The sequence below is a fragment of the Coregonus lavaretus genome, assembly GCF_964263955.1.
Source record: "Coregonus lavaretus genome assembly, chromosome: 25".
Lineage (NCBI taxonomy): Eukaryota > Metazoa > Chordata > Actinopteri > Salmoniformes > Salmonidae > Coregonus > Coregonus lavaretus.
Genome location: NC_140012.1, coordinates 917,022 through 939,107, shown reverse-complemented (window position 1 = coordinate 939,107; position 22,086 = coordinate 917,022). Strand labels below are relative to the sequence as shown.

Below are 22,086 nucleotides of genomic sequence, written 5' to 3'. Positions count from 1 at the left end.
CCAAGAATAGAATCAATGGTTAAATAATTGAAATCACCATTATTCCCAGATCCCAGACTGTAGCTTTAAGCTTAAGCTGCTGTAGGTCTACCCATTAATTCAAGATGGAACTTTGAATCATTCACTGACTATACTTCAAAATTCACCCGAGCGTCATAGACTGATCTTCCCTGGTGGTCTGACCCTGATGGGACCCCTGTCGCCATCTGATCCTGCTAAGACATGATGAGCAGTGTTGTGTACTCACTGCACTAGAGGGCTGTATTCCCGCAGGATGCCTGCAGGTCCCGACAGAGATCATTGCGGCGCGGTAGGCATTTGTCATGCTGCAGGCGGGAGCAGACGGTCAGACAGACGATTATGGGATGAAAATATTTTTGTTGTCCCACAGAATATTTTGAAATGGTCCTTTCTGCTATGTATGCGTTAGCCTTCGTATTGTATTAAAAGCACATATTTTTCGCTTTATTCACACACTCAGAATTCACTGCTTCAACTTCAGTAGCCTAACTCTCCTAGTTGGGCGTGAGAGTTCAAGTGCGCCTAGTATGTGTGGTCTCATTGAAATAGAGTAGGCTGCCTACATGGGCGGAGACTCACGTGGCAGTTAACTTGAATATGAAATTAACTTAAATATGATTAGACTGTAGTTTACTACACTGTCTGTAAATAAATATTGATAATGAAAAGAAGGAGGGTGCTCAACCAATGTGAGTCGAAGTGCAATAAAAATTGTTTTAATCATGATTGAAAAGGCACAACACGCACATAGGTTAGGCTACTATGATGAGCGAGTGTTGCGCCTTTTCATTTTCAATAATTATGGATTACCCATTTATTTCTCTCTGCCTGCAAATCTTCCTCCTTAAAAAGGTAGGCTATAACCTATAGGACTATGCAAAACGTAGCAAGTGTCGCTGTCATCATTCTTGCTGCCTCCAGTTCAGTAGCCGTACTTGCGAGATCAGATGCCCGTGTGGTCTCAATTAAATAGAGTAGGCTATAGCCTATGCATACATGAACAGAGAAGCACGGGACCGTTATCTTTCCAAGGAAATGTACTTCCTAAATAGGCCTATGATTAGGCTATAGTTTACTAAACTCAGCAAAAAATGAAACGTCCCATTTTCAGGACCCTGTCTTTCAAAGATAATTTGTAAAAATCCAAATAACTTCACAGATCTTCATTGTAAAGGGTTTAAACACTGTTTCCCATGCTTGTTCAATGAACAATTAATGAACATGCACATGTGGAAAGGTCGTTAAGACAATAACAGCTAGGCAATTAAAGTCACAGTTATGAAAACTTAGGGACACTAAAGAGGCCTTTCTACTGACTCTGAAAAACACCAAAAGAAAGATGCCCAGACCCAAATCTGTACTTTGAATCGCCTAAGACAGCGCTACAGGGAGACAGGACAGACAGCTGATCGTCCTCGCAGTGGCAGACCACGTGTAACAACACCTGCACAGGATCGGTACATCTGAACGTCACACCTGCGGGACAGGTACAGGATGGCAACAACAACTGCCAGAGTTACACCAGGAACGCACAATCCCTCCATCAGTGCTCAGACTGTCCGCAATAGGCTGAGAGAGGCTGGACTGAGGGCTTATAGGCCTGTTGTAAGGCAGGTCCTCACCAGACATCACCGGCAACAACGTCGCCTATGGGCACAAACCCACCGTCGCTGGACCAGACAGGACTGGCAAAAAGTGCTCTTCACTGACGAGTCACGGTTTTGTCTCACCATGGGTGATGGTCGGATTCGCGTTTATTGTCGAAGGAATGAGCGTTACACTGAGGCCTGTACTCTGGAGTGGGATCGATTTGGAGGTGGAGGGTCCGTCATGGTCTGGGGCAGTGTGTCACAGCATCATCGGACTGAGCTTGTTGTCATTGCAGGCAATGTCAACGCTGTGCGTTACAGGGAAGACATCCTCCTACCTCATGTGGTACCCTTCCTGCAGGCTCAGTATGACAATGCCACCAGCCATACTGCTCGTTCTGTGCGTGATTTCCTGCAAGACCAGCGAAGAGCCCGGATCTCAATCCCATTGAGCACATCTGGGACCTGTTGGATCGGAGGGTGAGGGCTAGGGCAATTCCCCCCAGAAATGTCTGGGAACTTGCAGGTGTCTTGGTGGAAGAGTGGGGTAACATCTCACAGCAAGAACTGGCAAATCTGGTGCAGTCCATGAGGAGGAGATGCACTGCAGTACTTAATGCAGCTGGTGGCCACACCAGATACTGACTGTTACTTTTGATTTTGACCCCCCCTTTGTTCAGGGACACATTATTCAATTTATGTTAGTCACATGTCTGTGGAACTTGTTCAGTTTATGTCTCAGTTGTTGAATCTTGTTATGTTCATCCAAATATTTACACATGTTAAGTTTGCTGAAAATAAACGCAGTTGACAGTGAGAGGACGTTTCTTTTTTTGCTGAGTTAACATTGCCTAGAAATAGGGCTAAATATTGATCACCTATATTTTTCCATCTGAAAATCTTCACACTCCTAAAAGGTAGGCTATAAAAATAGCTCAAGAGAAAGTACAAGTCTCTCCAACTCTGCTCTCTTCAAATTACATCTAGCTGATATAGCCCTGTAATACAACGTAAGGGCCATGTGAGAATCTCTGGTAATTTAACCTATTTCTTAAGTTATTTTTGCGCATTTGATGTTAACTATAGGGCGAAATATTGCTGGGACCATGGCTGGCAAGTGAGCTGTGTCACATACGCCTAAAATAACATTGCGGGTCTGCGGTGGGGTTTGGGACCAGTTCTTGCGGTAGCGGACAGAAAGCCAGCGGGTGGGAGCTGGATGAAGAAATCGGTCCCGAGCAGACCTCTACTGTGCACCATGACAGTGAAGCCTGTAACGTTAGAGATGTTTATTACTGTGTCTTTCCTGGCACTGACGAAGATGGCGGCCTCGCGACTAACTCTTAGGAAACTTTGCAATATTTGTTTTTTTTAAGTATTCTTTTTTACATTATTAGCTCAGAAAGTGTTTTGCATCATTACATACAGCCGGGAAAAACTATTGGATATCAGAGCGGCGGTAACTCACCAGCATTACGACCAGGAATACGACTGTCCCGAAGCAGATCCTTTATTTGCTCTCCCCAGGGCAACTGAACTGATTCCAGCGGCTGACCCAAAACATCGCAGGCGGAGGGGAGGCACTCGGAGCGGCCTGCTGGTTCGACTTACAGTGAGGAAAAAAAGTATTTGTTCCCCTGCTGATTTTGTACGTTTGCCCACTGACAAAGACATTACATTTTACATTTTAGTCATTTAGCAGACGCTCTTATCCAGAGCAACTTACAGTTAGTGAATACATATTTTTTTATACTGGCCCCCCGTGGGAAACGAACCCACAACCCTGGCTACATCCCTGCCGGCCATTCCCTCCCCTACCCTGGACGACACTGGGCCAATTGTGCGCCGCCCATGAGTCTCCCGGTCGCGGCCGGCTGCGACAGAGCCTGGACTCGAACCAGGATCTCTAGTGGCACAGTTAGCACTGCGATGCAGTGCCTTAGACCACTGCGCCACTCAGGAGTCTATAGACATGATCAGTCTATAATATTAATGGTAGGTTTATTTGAACAGTGAGAGACAGAATAACAACAACAAAAATCCAGAAAAACGCATGTCAAAAATGTTATAAATTGATTTGCATTTTAATGAGGGAAATAAGTATTTTACTTAGTACTTGGTGGCAAAACCCTTGTTGGCAATCACAGAGGCCAGACGTTTCTTGTAGTTGGCCACCAAGTTTTCACACATCTCAGGAGGGATTTTGTCCCACTCCTCTTTGCAGATCTTCTCCAAGTCATTACGGTTGAGGTTGACGTTTGGCAACTCGAACCTTCAGCTCCCTCCACAGATTTTCTATGGGATTAAGGTCTGGAGACTGGCTAGGCCACTCCAGGACCTTAATGTGCTTCTTCTTGAGCCACTCCTTTGTTGCCCTGGCCGAGTGTTTTGGGTCATTGTCATGTTGGAATATCCATCCACGACCCATTTTCAATGCCCTGGCTGAGGGAAGGAGGTTCTCACCCAAGATTTGATGGTACATGGCCCCGTCCATCGTCCCTTTGATGCGGTGAAGTTGCCCTGTCCCCTTAGCAGAAAAACACCCCCAAAGCATAATGTTTCCACCTCCATGTTTGACGGTGGGGATGGTGTTCTTGGGGTCATAGGCAGCATTCCTCCTCCTCCAAACACGGCGAGTTGAGTTGATGCCAAAGAGCTCGATTTTGGTCTCATCTGACCACAACATTTTCACCCAGTTCTCCTCTGAATCATTCAGATGTTCATTGGCAAACTTCAGACGTGCCTGTATATGTGCTTTCTTGAGCAGGGGGACCTTGCGGGCGCTGCAGGATTTCAGTCCTTCACGGCGTAGTGTGATACCAATTGTTTTCTTGGTGACTATGGTCCCAGTTGCCTTGAGATCATTGACAAGATCCTCCCGTGTAGTTCTGGGCTGATTCCTCACCGTTCTCATGATCATTGCAACTCCACGAGGTGAGAGGCCCCAGGCCGAGGGAGATTGACAGTTATTTTGTGTTTCTTCCATTTGCAAATAATCGCACCAACTGTTGTCACCTTCTCACCAAGCTGCTTGGCGATGGTCTTGTAGCCCATTCCAGCCTTGTGTAGGTCTACAATCTTGTCCCTGACATCCTTGGAGAGCTCTTTGGTCATGGCCATGGTGGAGAGTTTGGAATCTGATTGACTGATTGCTTCTGTGGACAGGTGTCTTTTATACTGGTAACAAACTGAGATTAGGAGCGCTCCCTTTAAGAGTGTGCTCCTATTCTCAGCTCGTTACCTGTATAAAAGACACCTGGGAGCCAGAAATCTTTCTGATTGAGAGGGGGTCAAATACTTATTTCCCTCAATAAAATGCTAAAAAATTTAAATAAGCCTACCATTAAAATTATAGACTGATCATTTCTTTGTCAGTGGGCAAACGTACAAAATCAGCAGGGGATCAAATGCTTTTTTCCCTCACTGTAGGAGACGCGCACACCACCCACCGCTTCCAAGTATTCTACTCGTTAATGTTCAGTCTTTGGTTAACAAAGTCGACTACCTACGGGCAAGGATTTCTTTCCAGAGAGACATCAAGGCCTGTAACATACTTAGTTTCACAGAAACATGGCTCTCTCTGGATATTCTGTCGGAATTGGTCCAGCCTGATGGGTTCTCAGCTCATCGCGCAGACAGGAATAAATATCTCTCCGGGAAGCAGAAGGGCGGAGGTGTGTGTTTCATGATTAACGACTCATGGTGTAATTGTAGTAACATACAGGAACTCGAGTCCTTCTGTTCACCCGACCTAGAATATCTCACAATCAAATGTATTAAGACATTTAAGCATGTTAACCCCCGCAAGGCTGCCGGCCCAGACGGCATCTCTAGCCGCGTCCTCAGAGCATGCGCAGACCAGCTGGCTGGTGTGTTTATGGACATATTCAATCTCTTCCTTTCCAAGTCTGCTGTTCCCACATGCTTCAAGATGGCCACCATTGTTCCTGTACCCAAGAAAGTAAAGGTAACTGAACTAAATGACTATCGCCCTGTAGCACTCACCTCTGTCATCATGAAGTGCTTTGAGAGACTAGTCAAGGATCATATCACCTCTACCTTACCTGTCACCCTAGACCCACTTCAATTTGCTTACCGCCCCAATAGATCCACAGACAATGCAATCGCCATCACACTGCACACTGCCCTATCCCATCTGGACAAGAGGAATACCTATGTAAGAATGCTGTTCATTGACTATAGCTCAGATTTCAACATCATAGTACCCTCCAAGCTCATCATTAAGCTCGAGGCCCTGGGTCTGAACCCCGCCCTGTGCAACTGGGTCCTGGATTTCCTGACGGGCCGCCCCCAGGTGGTGAAGGTAGGAAACCACATCTCCACTTCGCTGATCCTCAACACTGGGGCCCCTCAAGGGTGCGTGCTCAGCCCCCTCCTGTACTCCCTGTTCACCCATGACTGCGTGGCCAAGCACGCCTCCAACTCAATCATCAAGTTTGCAGACGACACAACAGTAGTAGGCTTGATTACCAACAATGACGAGACAGCCTACAGGGAGGAGGTGAGGGCTCTGGGAGTGTGGTGCCAGCATCAACAAAACAAAGGAGATGATTGTGGACTTCAGGAAACAGCAGAGGGTGCACCCTCCTATCCACATCGACGGGACCACAGTGGAGAAGGTGGAAAGCTTCATGTTTCTTGGCGTACACATCACCGACAAACTGAAATGGCACACCCACGCAGACAGTGTGGTGAAGAAGGCGCAACAGAGCCTCTTCAAACTCAGGAGGCTGAAGAAATTTGGCTTAGCACCTAAAACCCTCAAAAACTTTTACAGATGCACAATCCTGTCGGGCTGTATCACCGCCTGGTACGGCAACTGCACCGCCCACAACCGCAGGGCTCTCCAGAGGGTGGTGCGGTCTGCCGAACGCATTACCGGGGGCAAACTACCCACCCTCGAAGACACATACAGCACCCGATGTCACAGGAAGGCCAAAAAGATTAGTATTTCGCTAAACCCACTATATCATCTGCTAAACATGTGTATGTGACAAATACAATTTTATTTGATTTTAGTGTGAAAATTAGGGAATTAGCTAGGGAAACTGACAGATCAATAACGTTACATTGACATAATGACTAATACAACTCACATTGCACTGAAAAAACATCAGTATTTCAACCTTCAATCGTTTGGCCAATGGTTTCATCGTTTGATTCAGGTCTAGTTTGATTGAGGCAAAAATAATAGCTAATGTAAGCTAACTTTTGGCCAGCTCTCTCTCTAATGGTACATGAACTGGCGAAAGCTTGCCAAGTTCATTTACTTCTGAAACGTGACAAAACAAAGGCTACAAAACATGTCCACACAAACAACTGCTGTTAGATATTATTAGGCTATTATTACTATCTGACAGATAACTAGAGGCTAGAGCTGACCTGGCTGTGGTAGCTACTCACTAGCGTAGCTTATTCATTCACCTCAGTCAAGAGGGGATGAAACATTAGCTAACATTACATGTCAGTTACAATACTAGCTCAGCACTGCAAATAAACACTAGTTTTTCTATTAAGTCAAACAGCAGTTACCTTGCCAGCTACATCAGTCAACTAAAGAGTAGCCAGTTTCTGTTCCTTTTACAACTCGGTGAAAGAGCGCAATGTGTACTGAAATATGCTCAACTCTCCAGTGCTGGTCCAGCCAGCCTTCCAGAAGCTTTGCCTTCACACAGCCTGTCAGTCCGCTCTGTGGTGTCCGTGTGGTCCTAAATCCAGTCGGTTAAACACTCCAAACAGCCTACCCGACGGCTCGGAGGCGTCCGCCCGGTCCTAAAGCACACCTTTGCCTAATTTTGTATCACATTCCAATGATAAAACTGGGGGGGAGGTTGTGAAGCCAGGCAAATTTTCTGAAGATTTGCATTATGGGCCCTAAAAGCACGGAAAGCATCCACTGCTTGTATACTTAGTGTTTTGGCGAATTTAGTACGACACTGGAACATTTGGCATACTAACTATATCCATACTATGACCAATAACCATACTACATACTCAATGTACGTCACAAATAGTATGGTTAGTGCAGTTAGTATGAGTATTAGAACACAGCTAAGGTATTTTGGAAGAATACCCCTTGACTGACAGTCCTCTAGAAAAGGAGGTGAGCAGTGGCAATTCAAGATGGCACGAGTTCCATATAGCTAAGATTCTTGTAATGACTCGAGACTGCCTGTATCAAAAGTCAATAACGTAATTTAGCTATAGCTACAAAGTCAATAACGTAACTTAGCTATAGCTACATACCCTATATAACAAGTACAACCAACGTATGCATACAAGCCTATCTGGCATAAAAAGCCGCAACTTGCAGGTGGCTAGACAGCTTATGTTAGCTTGCTGGTTAGCTCACATGCCGCGTTCAAAACAACTGGGAACTCGGAAACATACGAGGTCAAATCATGACGTCAGTGATCTTCAGGTCGGAAAGTCGTAACTCTAGAAAGAGGCCCGAGTTCCCGAGTTGGAATTCCAAGTTGGATGAACGTTCAAAACTATTTTTCCTAGTCGGAGTTCGTTTTTTTCCGAGTTCCCAGTTGTATTCAACACACTGTATCGGAAGTCAGATTTCCGAGTTCCGAACTCCCAATTGTTTTGAACACGGCAATATTATGCATAGCTGGTGTTCTGGCTAGAGCAAGTGATATTGAATGCCATATACATTGAATATTGATATTGAAGTCATTTGTCTATCTAGTAAAAATACAACGACCAAAAGGAAGAGTTAGCTAAACACATCTAGCTAGTTAGCTTACGTTACCTAGCTAGCTAGCTAGCTAACGTTAGCTAGATAACCAACGCGTTAGCTACCACTAAAATGTATTCGATGATAACTAGACAACAAATAACATAAGATAAATTGATAGTTTGCATTGTAAATACCCACCTTATATGATATATCCATGTTGTACGGTTCAGATGTTACCAAAAAATCGACACTTCCCTTGACAGCTGATCCAGCCCAGCTGGTTACGCTAACAAGTCGCTGAGGTGACAGCGACACCAGAGACGGAAAAGGAAGCGAGACACCCCTCTCGCCTTTTCCCCCAGTTTTTTTTTCTGGTTCAATGAAAGTCAATGAACTAAGTAGACCAGACCGGAACTGACAATTGTAAAATGCCTGAGGGAACTATTGAACACTATACTACCGCTATGACCACGTGAAGGTCCTATTTTCATTAATCCACCATCTTCGGTGACACATCAACAAATATGGCCACTGCAGGAAAGATCCTTGCTAGATTGAAGGGAACAGGAAGATGGCGGAAGTGGATGCTAAATTCGAATTAAGCAGCGCGTGGAGTAAATTTCGTTAAGACCAATGTTCTGAATGGACAACAGTAGTATCGAAAACAGGAACTAAAAGGAAATTGTCTAAAATTGGAGTGGAGGATACCTGTGTACATGATAATGAATCGCTTCTTGTTGAGATGTGTTTGTTGAGTAATGATGCATATGTGGGAAACCCGTTTGAGGTGTCGAAAATTGTGAAGTATGCGCTTGGAAAGTCTGTCAGAGTGACCAGGAATGGTCTTATTTTGATTAAAAATGATTTTAAAATGCAGTGGGCCTTAAAGGAATCCGGACAACATACATTTTGTGTTTTGAACTTCGGAGTAGAGCACCCGTCAAAGGAGTCATCTCAGGGGTGACGACGGATGTTCAGGTTGAATACCTGAAGAGAATTCCTGGTGTGGTTGGTGCCTGGCATCTGACCCGCTGGGTGAATGGAGAAAAATAAGAAAGTCTGTCTGTCCTGTTGTTTTTTTATAAAGAGCAAATACCTACGTATGTGAAGCTTGGTTATGTAAGATACGCCGTAAGAGCTTTCGTCCCCAAACCACTGCAGTGTAAGAATTGTAAAGGATTTGGCCATGTTTCAAGTGTTTGCAGACGAACAGAGTATACTGAAGAACGGTGTGTAGCAGGACAACAGTGTTGCAATTGTGGTGGGGACCATGATCCTGAGTTCCTGGAGTGCCCTGTAAGGGTGAAGGAAATTGAGGTGGCAAAAGTTTGAGTGGTCAATTGAATCTCCTATGCGGAGGCAATTAAAATAATTGAGAAAACAAGTGACGTTAGTGAAGATATGGTAGTGGATACACCACAACCTGTAGTAAATGTTTGCTGTCAGACAAAAGATAACCTGTGTGTTCAAAAGGTGGATTTTGTTGCATTCATTGCCACAGTTATAAACTGTACAGCACAAGTCTCAAAGAAGTCGAAGAAACTGGACTTTAATGTAGCTGCGGCAGAAAAGATTTTGGGACATGGTAGTCTCATTTTTTTGTACTAACTACCTAACCATCCTCGGGTGACTATTTTTCGGACTACTCAGGTACCTCAATCATTTAGTAGCTTTTTCTTGTATGACCAGACCAGAAGAAAGCCTAGGCCTATTTTGTTTACAGACTCACGAAGATGACTAAATTGTATTATTCCCTTTTTACAAAGGTATGCATACAGTAACCAATATACTGTTTTAAAGGGGCATACAGATCTGCTCTGACTTACTTTACACTGTTATTGTTCTATTTATTTATTAATACTTATTTCCAAGTGAGAAAGGTCTCAGGTCCTTTTTTTTTCTTTTTTTAAACTTATTTTTGATGAGCACCTCATATGCATTTGAAGTAGTAGGTACCTCTTATTATTTTTTAGTTTACTCCGAATAGTCCCTGATTACACTAAAGAGGGTCTTACTAAAGAGAACACTTGGTTTTGGTCTTGAACATAATGTTCTGTTGAGTTGACATTCAAGAGCCAGTTAACAATTAGCCCAGAGTGTTTATGGTATAAACTATCCATAAGTTAAACATTTATGGTGTTTTTGGGACCAAAAATGTATCACACACTATTGTAGCAATTTGTACAGGAAATGGTACAGTGGGGAGAACAAGTATTTGATACACTGCCGATTTTGCAGGTTTTCCTACTTACAAAGCATGTAGAGGTCTGTAATTTTTATCATAGGTACACTTCAACTGTGAGAGACAAGTTTTTCTTTAAGAAGCCCTCCTGTTCTCCACTCATTACCTGTATTAACTGCACCTGTTTGAACTCGTTACCTGTATAAAAGACACCTGTCCACACACTCAATCAAACAGACTCCAACCTCTCCACAATGGCCAAGACCAGAGAGCTGTGTAAGGACATCAGGGATAAAATTGTAGACCTGCACAAGGCTGGGATGGGCTACAGGACAATAGGCAAGCAGCTTGGTGAGAAGGCAACAACTGTTGGCGCAATTATTAGAAAATGGAAGAAGTTCAAGATGACGGTCAATCACCCTCGGTCTGGGGCTCCATGCAAGATCTCACCTCGTGTGGCATCAATGATCATGAGGAAGGTGAGGGATCAGCCCAGAACTACACGGCAGGCCCTGGTCAATGACCTGAAGAGAGCTGGGACCATAGTCTCAAAGAAAATCATTAGTAACACACTACGCCGTCATGGATTAAAATCCTGCAGCGCACGCAAGGTCCCCCTGCTCAAGCCAGCGCATGTCCAGGCCCGTCTGAAGTTTGCCAATGACCATCTGGATGATCCAGAGGAGGAATGGGAGAAGGTCATGTGGTCTGATGAGACAAAAATAGAGCTTTTTGGTCTAAACTCCACTCGATGTGTTTGGAGGAAGAAGAAGGATGAGAAAAACCCCAAGAACACCATCCCAACCGTGAAGCATGGAGGTGGAAACATCATTCTTTGGGGATGCTTTTCTGCAAAGGGGACAGGACGACTGCACCGTATTGAGGGGAGGAAGGATGGGGCCATGTATCGCGAGATCTTGGCCAACAACCTCCTTCCCTCAGTAAGAGCATTGAAGATGGGTCGTGGCTGGGTCTTCCAGCATGACAACGACCCGAAACACACAGCCAGGGCAACTAAGGAGTGGCTCCGCAAGAAGCATCTCAAGGTCCTGGAGTGGCCTAGCCAGTGTCCAGACCTGAACCCAATATAACATCTTTGGAGGGAGCTGAAAGTCCATATTGCCCAGTGACAGCCCTGAAACCTGAAGGATCTGGAGAAGGTCTGTATGGAGGAGTGGGACAAAATCCCTGCTGCAGTGTGTGCAAACCTGGTCAAGACCTACAGGAAACTTATGATCTCTGTAATTGCAAACAAAGGTTTCTGTACCAAATATTAAGTTCTGCTTTTCTGATGTATCAAATACTTATGTCATGCAATAAAATGCAAATTAATTACTTAAAAATCATACAATGTGATTTTCTGGATTTTTGTTTTAGATTCCGTCTCTCACAGTTGAAGCGTACCTATGATAAAATTATATATTTGATTACAGACCTCTACATGCTTTGTAAGTAGGAAAACCTGCAAAATCGGCAGTGTATCAAATACTTGTTCTCCCCGCTGTATATACTGTCAGGAATCCACAAAATAGGCCTAGGCTTTCTCCACAGAAACACTATCTACAAAAGTATGTGGACACCCCTTCAAATTAGTGGATTCGGCTATTTCAGCCACACCTGTTGCTGACAGGTGTATAAAATCCATGCAACCTCCATAGACAAACATTGGCAGTAGAATGGCCTTACTGAAGAGCTCAGTGACTTTCAACGTGGCACCGTCATAGGATGCCACCTTTCCAACAAGTCAGTTCGTCAGCCCTGCTAGAGCTGCCCCGGTCAACTGTAAGTGCTGTTATTGTGAAGTGGAAACATCTAGGAGCAACAACAGCTCAGCCCTGAAGTGGTAGGACACACAAGCTCACAGAACGGGACCACTGAGTGCTGAAGCGCACAGCGCATAAAAATTTGTCGGAGGCTTCATGAAATGGGTTTCCATGGCCAAGCAGCCGCACACAAGCCTAAGATCACCATGCGCAATGCCACGCATCAGCTGGAGTGGTGTAAAGCTCGCGCCATTGGACTCTGGAGCAGTGGAAACGTGCTCTCTGGAGTGATGAATCACACATCACCATCTAGCAGTCCGACAGACTAATCTGGGTTTGGCGTATGCCAGGCGAATGCAACCTTCCCCAATGCATAGTGCCAACTGTAAAGTTTGGTGGAGGAGGAATAATGGTATTGGGCTGTTTTTCATGGTTCGGGCTAGGCCCCTTAGTTCCATTGAAGGGAAATCTTAACGCTACTGCATACAATGACATTCTAGACAATTCCGTGCTTCCATCTTTGTGGCAACAGTTTGGCTCTTTTCTGTTTCAGCATGACAATGCCCCCGCGCAGAAAGTGAGGTCCATACAGAAACAGTTTGTCGAGATCGGTGTGGAAGAACTTGACTGGCCTGCACAGAGCCCTGACCTCAACCCCATCGAACACATTTGGGATTAATCGGAATGCCGACTGCAAGCCAGGCCTAATCGCCCAACATCAGTGCCCGACATCACTTATGCTCTTGTGGCTGAATGGAAGCAAGTCCCCGCAGCAGTGTTCCAACATCTTCCCAGAAGAGTGGAGGCTGTTATAACAGCAAAGGGGGGGACCAACTCCATATTAATGCCTATGATTTTGGAATGAGATGTTCGAAGAGCAGGTGACCACATACTTTTGGTCATGTAGTGTATGTTTTTTAACTCACTGAATAATGTTAATTATATCAGTGATACAGAATCTGAACAGTGTGATGAACCCATCATCGTTGAAGTGATTATTGAGTATCAAACATCTAAAGAACAATAAATCCCCAGGTATTGATGGAATTACGTCAGACTTTTACAAGTTATTTTCTGAACAAGTAGCTCCCTTCCTACTTGAGGTATTTTTAGAGAGAATTAAAAACAATGTTCTCCCATCTACAATGAATCAGGGTTTAATAACACTAATCCCTAAGCCTGAAAAATAAATGGTTCTCATCGATAACTGCCATCCAATTTGTCTTCTTAGTAATGACTATAAGATATTAGCCTTACTACTTGCAAAGAGAATTAAAGAAGTCCTGGATGCAATCATTGATGAAACAGTCATATCGCTAACAATATCAGACTAGTACTAGACATACTTGACTATTCCGACCTAATAACCGAGGATAGCGTTATATATTTATTTTTTTACAAAGCATTTGACACAGTAGATCATCAGTTCCTCTTCCACTCCCTTAAGAAATTTAACTTCGGGGACTTTTTCTGTAGGGCTATTAAGACTCTATACGAATGGTAACAGCTCTATCAAACTGAAACATGGTACCTCACCTCGATTTGATTAGAGGACTTAGGCAAGGTTGTCCTATTTCACCGTATCTGTTTTTATTTTATTAATCACCCAACTTCTTACAATTTCTGTTAATAAAGGTATTTCCATAGCTGGTAAAGAAATTATTATAAGCCAGCTGGCTGACGATACTACACTTTTTCTGAAAGACGCTACTCAGATTCCCATATCGATCAATGTGATAGAATCCTTTCCCAAAGCATCTGGTCTATGTCTTAACATTAATACATGTGAACTCATGGCTGTCAAAGACTGTGTGACACCCTCATAGTATGGTTTTCCAGTGGAAGAACTTACATATTTAGGCATAACTATTACTAAGGATTAGAAGTCTAGAGGCTTCCTACATTTTAACCCTGTTATTCAAAAAACCCAGAAGACGCTAAATCAATGGCCACAGCAGGACTTATCTTTAAAAGGAAGAGTCCTAATAACCAAACCTGAGGGTATCTCTAGAATAACATACGCTGCTCTATCTTTATATCTTGACAGTAAAATAAGCGAAGAGATAGACCAGATGCTTTTCAACTTTATGTGGAGAAACCGTACTCCTTACATTAGGAAAGCTGTTGTTATGAATTTTCTGGACTTTCCTACCATAAATAATACTTTTAAGATCAATTAGATAAAACAATTCCTAAGAAGACCCACTTCTATGTGGAACTTTATTCCTCATCATGTCTTCTCTACTTTTGGTGGCCTTGACTTCAAGTTGGTTTGCAGTTATAATATTTACAAAGTTCCAGTGAAACTCTGCTTTTCAATGGCAGGTTTTCTTGTCATGGTCCTTGATTTATAAGCATAATTTCTCTCCACACTGATATTATATCTGGAATAATACGGACATATTGTATAAAAATAAATCTTTGTTTTTAAAATATTGGTTCCGAAATAATATCCTATTGGTGAGGCAACTTGAAAATGCCAAGGGTCTTTTACTTAATTATGAGGACACCTGTAACACCTAAAGATTTTGCAATTGTTTTAGATGCCATTCCCTCATGTTTTGCTTTATTATTCAAGAACGTGTTAAGACCCGACCCTCAGAACCTACCTTTGATTACCCCTGTTGACTCATCAGTAGGAAAGATCTGTTTTTCTTTTGTTCCATTCAACAACAATAGAGCTATGCGTGCCTTGTTTCAACAGGATGTTGTATCTCTATACCTTATGTCATGCCTTATTAGAATCGTTTTATTGATATCTGTCGGAAAAAAGTTGATTTATAATTGAACATATTTATGAAGATTTCACGCTGTTATGGAGAGATGTACTTCTTGGATTCTTTACCTATGATAAAAAATAATTTCATTATTCTTTTGGCCAAATGTTATATTCACAAATGTACATACAAAACATCCCTTTTTCTTACCTTGGAAAAAGAAATGGAATAATATTTGAAGACAATTAAATATGTACCAACAAAACAACTGTTAGAATTATAAATGTTTGTATACCCCTTAAGGTCTTTGGGTAATGTGTTATTGTACCCCCTAGCCCAACTGTCCTTTGTATATTATTTATGTATACTTGTGTACCTTTTGTATTGATTCATTGTTGTTAATAAACCCCAAAAATGTAATGATTAAAAATAAGATAAACCGGTGACCAGTGGACATACCTGCAGACCTGACCGTGATACCCTTTATTCCCATTCTTCCTACTGGGTATGGTCGTGTCGCCGGCGGTAGCTAACGAGGCCATTTTTTTCCCCTCCCATGATTTTATTTCAAGTAGGAGAGCAGCCTACACAAAAACGAACGAATATTGATAACCATCTAGACGTCACCTTGATACATGCACATACTACTCAATAGGGAGGCATGCACGGCAACAACACCAGGACAGTGCACTTCGGTCCTGCTTGACAAGCACTACTGTCCGGAAAAGGCGTGGCAAGTAGGTACCTAGTATCAGGTTGACAGTAAGCACAGGCATATAACGCAAGAAGCAACAGTACACCAATCATCAGTACTTTTAATAAAAAATACAAAATCGTCACTTTTAGAACTGAACATTTACAATTAGGCTATTTGTGTAAAACGAATAGTGAAATACGACTCAGACTCATCCTGTGGCTTCAAACAAGTCCAAACTGTCTTCTTCTATGATATAATGGCGGTCTGCAAACAAACGTTAAAGGTGGATGCCGCCACCTACTGTGCTGGAGTTTTTGGTCAATCACGGTTTACAACATTAGCTCCACATTTCTAAATCCAGTCCAAACTGTCGCGGTATGGTACTAGCTCAATGTACGGTCGTTGTGTGGTAAGAAAAAACCAAATACACACAGCTCAATGAAAACCACCTAACGCTTTCAACACACCCACTCCTTTCCACACGCCCACTCCTTTCCTTTTGACACACCCACTCACCCATATTGAGCTGCAGCTACTCCCTTCTCAGCCAGCTTGCTAGCTTTATGGGCATTTTGACATGAGTATGAAATTGTAATTTGTGTTGTTTAATGTTTTAGGGACTCCTGAGAACCAGCAAACAAGGCTGTCCTCTTGTGAAACAGTGGATGTAAAGAATCTAGCTAGTTAAAGCAGTTACTGCAAATTGAATGTACAATTTTGTAAACTTCCATTGTTGATATTTGCCTTGCAATGCAACTGAAGTAAAGTAGCTAATTAACTATTGTTTTGCTTATTGTGTAGTGGAAGATAAAAAAATACCTGTATGCCTATGCGTATGTGTATGTGTAGCTAGCTATGTAGCCGATCTGTGTATGGACCCTAAAACGTTTGGTATACATATTGGTTCAGAACAGTGGTTTTAATTGCTTCCACCAGTTAATCATTCATCCCCAAGAAATTGCATAAACTGAATGTTACACACATCACTTTTATGTCAATATTAGCTAGCAAGCTATGAACCTCAGCTATCATAGCCGGTTGTATTGACTTCAAGACACTGAATGGCATCAATTAAGCCTATGGATTGAGTAGAATATAATATAACTTTATTGTGCCAAGGATGCAAGTCATATATACATGTAGTTATTACCAAGCATGAGTACCCCACATTGTAGCCTGTACATTGAATATCTTCACTGATCATGTACTTTGCCTTGGCAAATAAAGGTGCGGTTCAGGTATAAATGTCTGTGAGACATTCTTTTTAAGTCATGTCCAATACCAGGAGTATTAAACTCCAGTCTTTGAATGATGCTCTGTCTGCACGTATTTATTACAATTATACACTTAAACAGTGTTTACTAATCCTCGTCCTGGGACATCAATGGTTACACATTGTAGAGAATGTGAACCAATTCCAGTAGAGAATGTGAAAAGCTTTATTGAAAGAAGTTAATTATCCAACTGTAAAAAAATATGTAATACATGCATTATAATTGTAATATTATATTATAAATACAAGTTAAATCTGTACTTCAATGCACATCTGGTGTGCATTAAACAGATGAAGAAAGAGGAGGTGGGGAGAGAGGTGTGAGTGTCAAAGACAGAAAGGGAAATAGGTAAGAACAGAGGAGCAGGGAAGACAGAATATGATTAATGAATTACAATGCTACTAAACTTCATATTCTCTCAGGTCATCACAATTGCATAAGTGTCTCTAGTGGTGTCTCCTAACCAGCCTTGGGCCCCCAGTTGGCCCGAAGGTTATCTTAGAACGGGTGAGGTGGCATTCTCTCTCACGTGAAAACATACAGTTGAAGTCGGAAGTTTACATACACCTTAGCCAAATACATTTTTCACAATTCCTGACATTTAATCCTAGTAAAAATTCCCTGTCTTAGGTCAGTTAGGATCACCACTTTATTTTAAGAATGTGAAATGTCAGAATAATAGTAGAGAGAATTATTTATTTCAGCTGTTATTTATTTCATCACATTCCCAGTGGGTCAGAAGTTTACATACATTCAATTAGTATTTGGTAGCATTGACTTTAAATTGTTTAACTTGGGTCAAACGTTTCAGGTAGCCTTCCACAAGCTTCCCACAATAAGTTGGGTGAATTTTGGTCCATTCCTCCTGACAGAGCTGGTGTAACTGAGTCAGGTTTGTAGGCCTCCTTGCTCGCACACACTTTTTCAGTTCTGCCCACACATTTTCTATAGGATTGAGGTCAGGGCTTTGTGTAGTCTGCATTTTTTATGGCGGTTTTGGAGCAGTGGCTTCTTCCTTGCTGAGCAGCCTTTCAGGTTATGTCGATATATAGGACTCGTTTTACTGTGGATATAGATACTTTTGTACCTGTTTCCTCCAGCATCTTCACAAGGTTCTTTGCTGTTGTTCTGGGATTGATTTGCACTTTTCGCACCAAAGTACCTTCATCTCTAGGAGACAGAACGTCTCCTTCTTGAGCGATATGACGGCTGTGTGGTCCCATGGTGTTTATACTTGCGTACTATTGTTTGTATAGATGAACGTTGTACCTTCAGGCGTTTGGAAATTGCTCCCAAGGATGAACCAGACTTGTGGAGGTCTACAATTTTTTTTCTGAGGTCTTGGCTGATTTCTTTTGATTTTCCCATGATGTCAAGCAGAGGCACTGAGTTTGAAGGTATGCCTTGAAATACATCCACAGGTACACCTCCAATTGACTCAAATTATGTCAATTAGCCTATCAGAAGCTTCTAACACCATGACATCATTTTCTGGAATTTTCCAAGTTGTTTAAAGGCACAGTCAACTTAGTGTATGTAAACTTCTGACCCACTGGAATTGTGATACAGTGAATTATAAGTGAAATAATCTGTCTGTAAACAATTGTTGGAAAGATTACTTGTCATGCACAAAGTAGATGTCCTAACCGACTTGCCAAAACTATAGTTTGTTAACAAGAAATTTGTGGAGTGGTTGAAAAACAAGTTTTAATGACTCCAACCTAAGTGTATGTAAACTTCCGACTTCAACTGTACCTGCAGATGAGAGACAGATGGAGAGAGAGATGGCATGATTAACTCTGTCATTTATCATAATCATCAGGTGAAATGCAAAACTGACCTTGGATCATTAACTCTGGGACTACTACACAAAATGTATGCACGCATGACTGTAAGTCACTTTGGATAAAAGCGTCTGCTAAATGGCATATTATTATTATTTATTATCTATCTGTATTTCAATGTAAAGCATCTCTTTAATAATACTTCCTGTAGACCTGACCAAGGGACCTCTCACCTCTGATCATGCTGTGCCCTCTGTGTCAGGCAGTTCAGAAGTGGGAGGGGTTCACCGACACAGCTGATATAATCTAGAGGATTTAGGGAGAAGGGGGGAGAGGGATGACGTGAGGGAGACTGTTATTAAGAAAATAAGGTAGTTAAAGAGACAGTGTTCAACATGAATCTGTGTGTGTGTCTGTGTCCACACTGAGTGGCTGCAGAGTACTTTATACTGAAAAACATGCACAGACACACACGGACAAACAATATAGTGTAGTTGCATAAATGTAAATAATGGAGTGTCTTACTATTCTACATGGTTGGTCCTCTTGCCTATTCTTTGAAGGTGGAAGGAGCCACAGTTATAGACCTGAGCCTGCTCACTGCACAACACAATCCATCAATCAGATTGATACACAAATGTAAATGTAATGTGTAGGTGTGGGTTGTAGGGTGTCTAATTGTTCAAAATGTTTTCAATATGGGTGACTGTTTTGTTTTTCTGCATACATCACCCTTACCTGAACAGCACCCTCACCTGAGAAGTAGAAATCAAAGGGAGAGAAACTGGGAATGGAATAACTGCAGTTGGCATAGCTAAGTAAATGGAAGAATTCTATATTATTGCAATGTGGGTGGCTTTTAATATAGCCTTTGGCTGTGCATAGTGTAGTCTATGGCACAATGTGTTGCCAGGGAACAGCACCCTCTTTGAAGAAGTAGGTGGTGAAGGTCTCCCGCACATGGATTGCCTCCCGTGCTGCGTTGTTGGCCCCCATCCGTGCAACATCCTGCAGTGCAGCAAACCTCTCCTCTGGCACACGGCAGCGAGCTGCAGGTCCCCTCCTGGTCCTCATGTCCATCCTCATGAAGTTAGCCTTCACACACAGGTAGCCTTCACACACACCTGAATTCCCCAACAAGGCAGTACCACATGTCCCTGGTCACACTCACGACGATGCACCAAACCGTGCAGTGCCCTACACGGTAACTGTAGGCAATAGTTTTGTAGGAATCTCCAGTTGCAAGGTATCTGTAGGAATATGGAAGATAATGTCATTATTAGACTTTTACATCACCAGGTCATTGTGAATTACTAAAGCATAAAATCTCATTACAAATTATGATAACATTGGATAGATAGATGCATGTGCACACGCATGTGTAACGTGACAATAGCAGGATCATATCAAGGACAGCATCACACATGTAATACATAAATACCACTTGAAGCTTGATGAGGAGTTCATCATTTGAGTCAGCTGTGTAGTGCTAAGGCAAAAACAAAAATGTGCACCCCTTTGAGTCCCCAGGACCAGGACTGAAAACCACTGCTCTTCATTGGGACCGCTCATCTGCAGACAGGCTTTCACAGCTCTCTGTATCTTAGGACAGAAAACATCACAAGAAACAGGCTTCATTATACTCAAATTAGACAGCACTGAATATTATGTTGCTATTATCTCTGTCCTCACTTCTAGGGTCTGGAACTACAAAAAAGTACCTGCCCTATCCAAAATAGCCTACTCTCTCACTTTGACAGTTGGGGCTGCTATCCTTTCACCCTCCTCCATGGCTGTTAGCTGGCTACCTACAAATGCATTTGGAGTTTGTTTTTTACAACGATAAATACATCAAGATAGCTAGCTAATATGGAGTTAGGTAGGTTATATTTAATTCACTTAGGTAGCTAGCTATACAGCATGTAAAGTTGGCTAGATTGCTAGCTAGCTAACGTTTTAGGGTCCATAAACAGATCGGCTACATAGCTAGCTACACATCCATAGTCATACAGGTATTCTTATACTCCACTACACAATAAGCAATACAATAGTTAGCTAGCTACGTTACTTCAGCTGCATTGCATGGGAAATATCATCAAGGCAAGCTTACACAATTGTATATTCAATTTGCAGTAAATGCTTTATCTAGCTAAATTCTTTACATCCACTGTTTCACAAGACGACAGCTTGGTTTGCTGGTTTTCTCAGGAGTCCCTAAAACATTAAACACGAATTACAATTTCATACTCATGTCACAACACCCATAAAGCTAGCTGGCTAATGTTAAGCTAGTCAGCTAGCTTGCTAAATAGCGATTTTCGTAAATTAACTTTATGACATAAAGATATGCAAAATCTTTTGTCTCTACATTAACTAACATATTCCTCTCAACTGTACATTTGTTGCATGACTCGGTATGACGTTGTAATTACTTACATTTGCGTCCATCCTAGTATTTTTGTCTGCCATCTTTGCTGAAGAAAGTCACCAGTAATGGGTCGCATAGCGTCAAATTCGTCATGGCAACCACTCGATACCCAGCGGTTATGCCGCGTGCTAGTGTAGACGGGGAATAAGCACGCCTAGTGGTTAAGAGCATTGGGTCAGTAATCGGAAGGTCGTTGGTTCAAATCCCGAGCTGACTATGTGATTTTTTTTTGAAAATCCCTTGAGCGAGGAACTTTACCATAATTGCTTCTGGATAAGAGTGTCTGCTAAATAACTATTTTTTTTTTTATAAATGAGCTAAATTATGCACATAAGAGATGTGTAGTTCTGGGATGATGACATGAAAAAGTGCAAAGTCCATGGATGAGAGGACCAGGTGAAGGTTTGGTTAGGGCCATGGCACGTGGGGAAAACGGTTCTGGTGGCAGGAGGTTTTGGTCGCGATTGACCTGAACCGTTTGCCAGAGGGGAGTCTTTGGAAGAGGGGTCGGCGATGATCTTTCCTGCACGCTTCCTTGTCATGGAGGGCAGGTGGCAGCCAATGACTCGCTCAGCATACCGGACAATCCGTTGCAGTGATGGAGGAGGTGAGGATGGACTTGATGATGGTCATTTAGAACTGAATCAGTACACACAGCATTCAAAGGAGGACTGAGGACAAAACAACACCATGCATTCACCAAACATTGCACATGCATTCGCCTAACATTGCACTGAGGAAAACAGATTGTTTTTATACTAATTGTCTGATTGAGTACTACCATCGTCTATCATTTACAGAATTCCAAATTATTAATATTTGAACATGGAAATAGCTGTTCTATCATTCAGGCTGCAGTAGCAGCCAATGTGTGGTGTTCAATGAAGGCATAAAGTGCATTTGGAAAGTATTCAGACCCCTT

General features: G+C 42.5%; 1 protein-coding gene and 1 long non-coding RNA gene across 2 annotated transcripts in view; both read right to left on the bottom strand.

The window, feature by feature from the left end:
• ccdc186 (coiled-coil domain-containing protein 186) overlaps positions 1-8,857 on the bottom strand; it is a 119,143-nt gene extending 110,286 nt beyond the window's left edge. The window contains exon 1 of the mRNA XM_084142144.1: positions 8,518-8,857. The gene's annotated coding sequence lies outside the window, so the exon portion shown is untranslated. The remainder of the gene's footprint in view (positions 1-8,517) is intronic.
• Positions 8,858-19,159: 10,302 nt separating this feature from the next.
• Positions 19,160-20,934, bottom strand: LOC311100627. The gene is made up of 3 exons (XR_014609843.1): positions 20,847-20,934; positions 20,251-20,338; positions 19,160-19,986 (listed from the first exon to the last, which is right to left on the bottom strand). It is a non-coding gene; the product is annotated as an uncharacterized lncRNA (long non-coding RNA).
• Between the last annotated feature and the right edge of the window lie 1,152 nt (positions 20,935-22,086).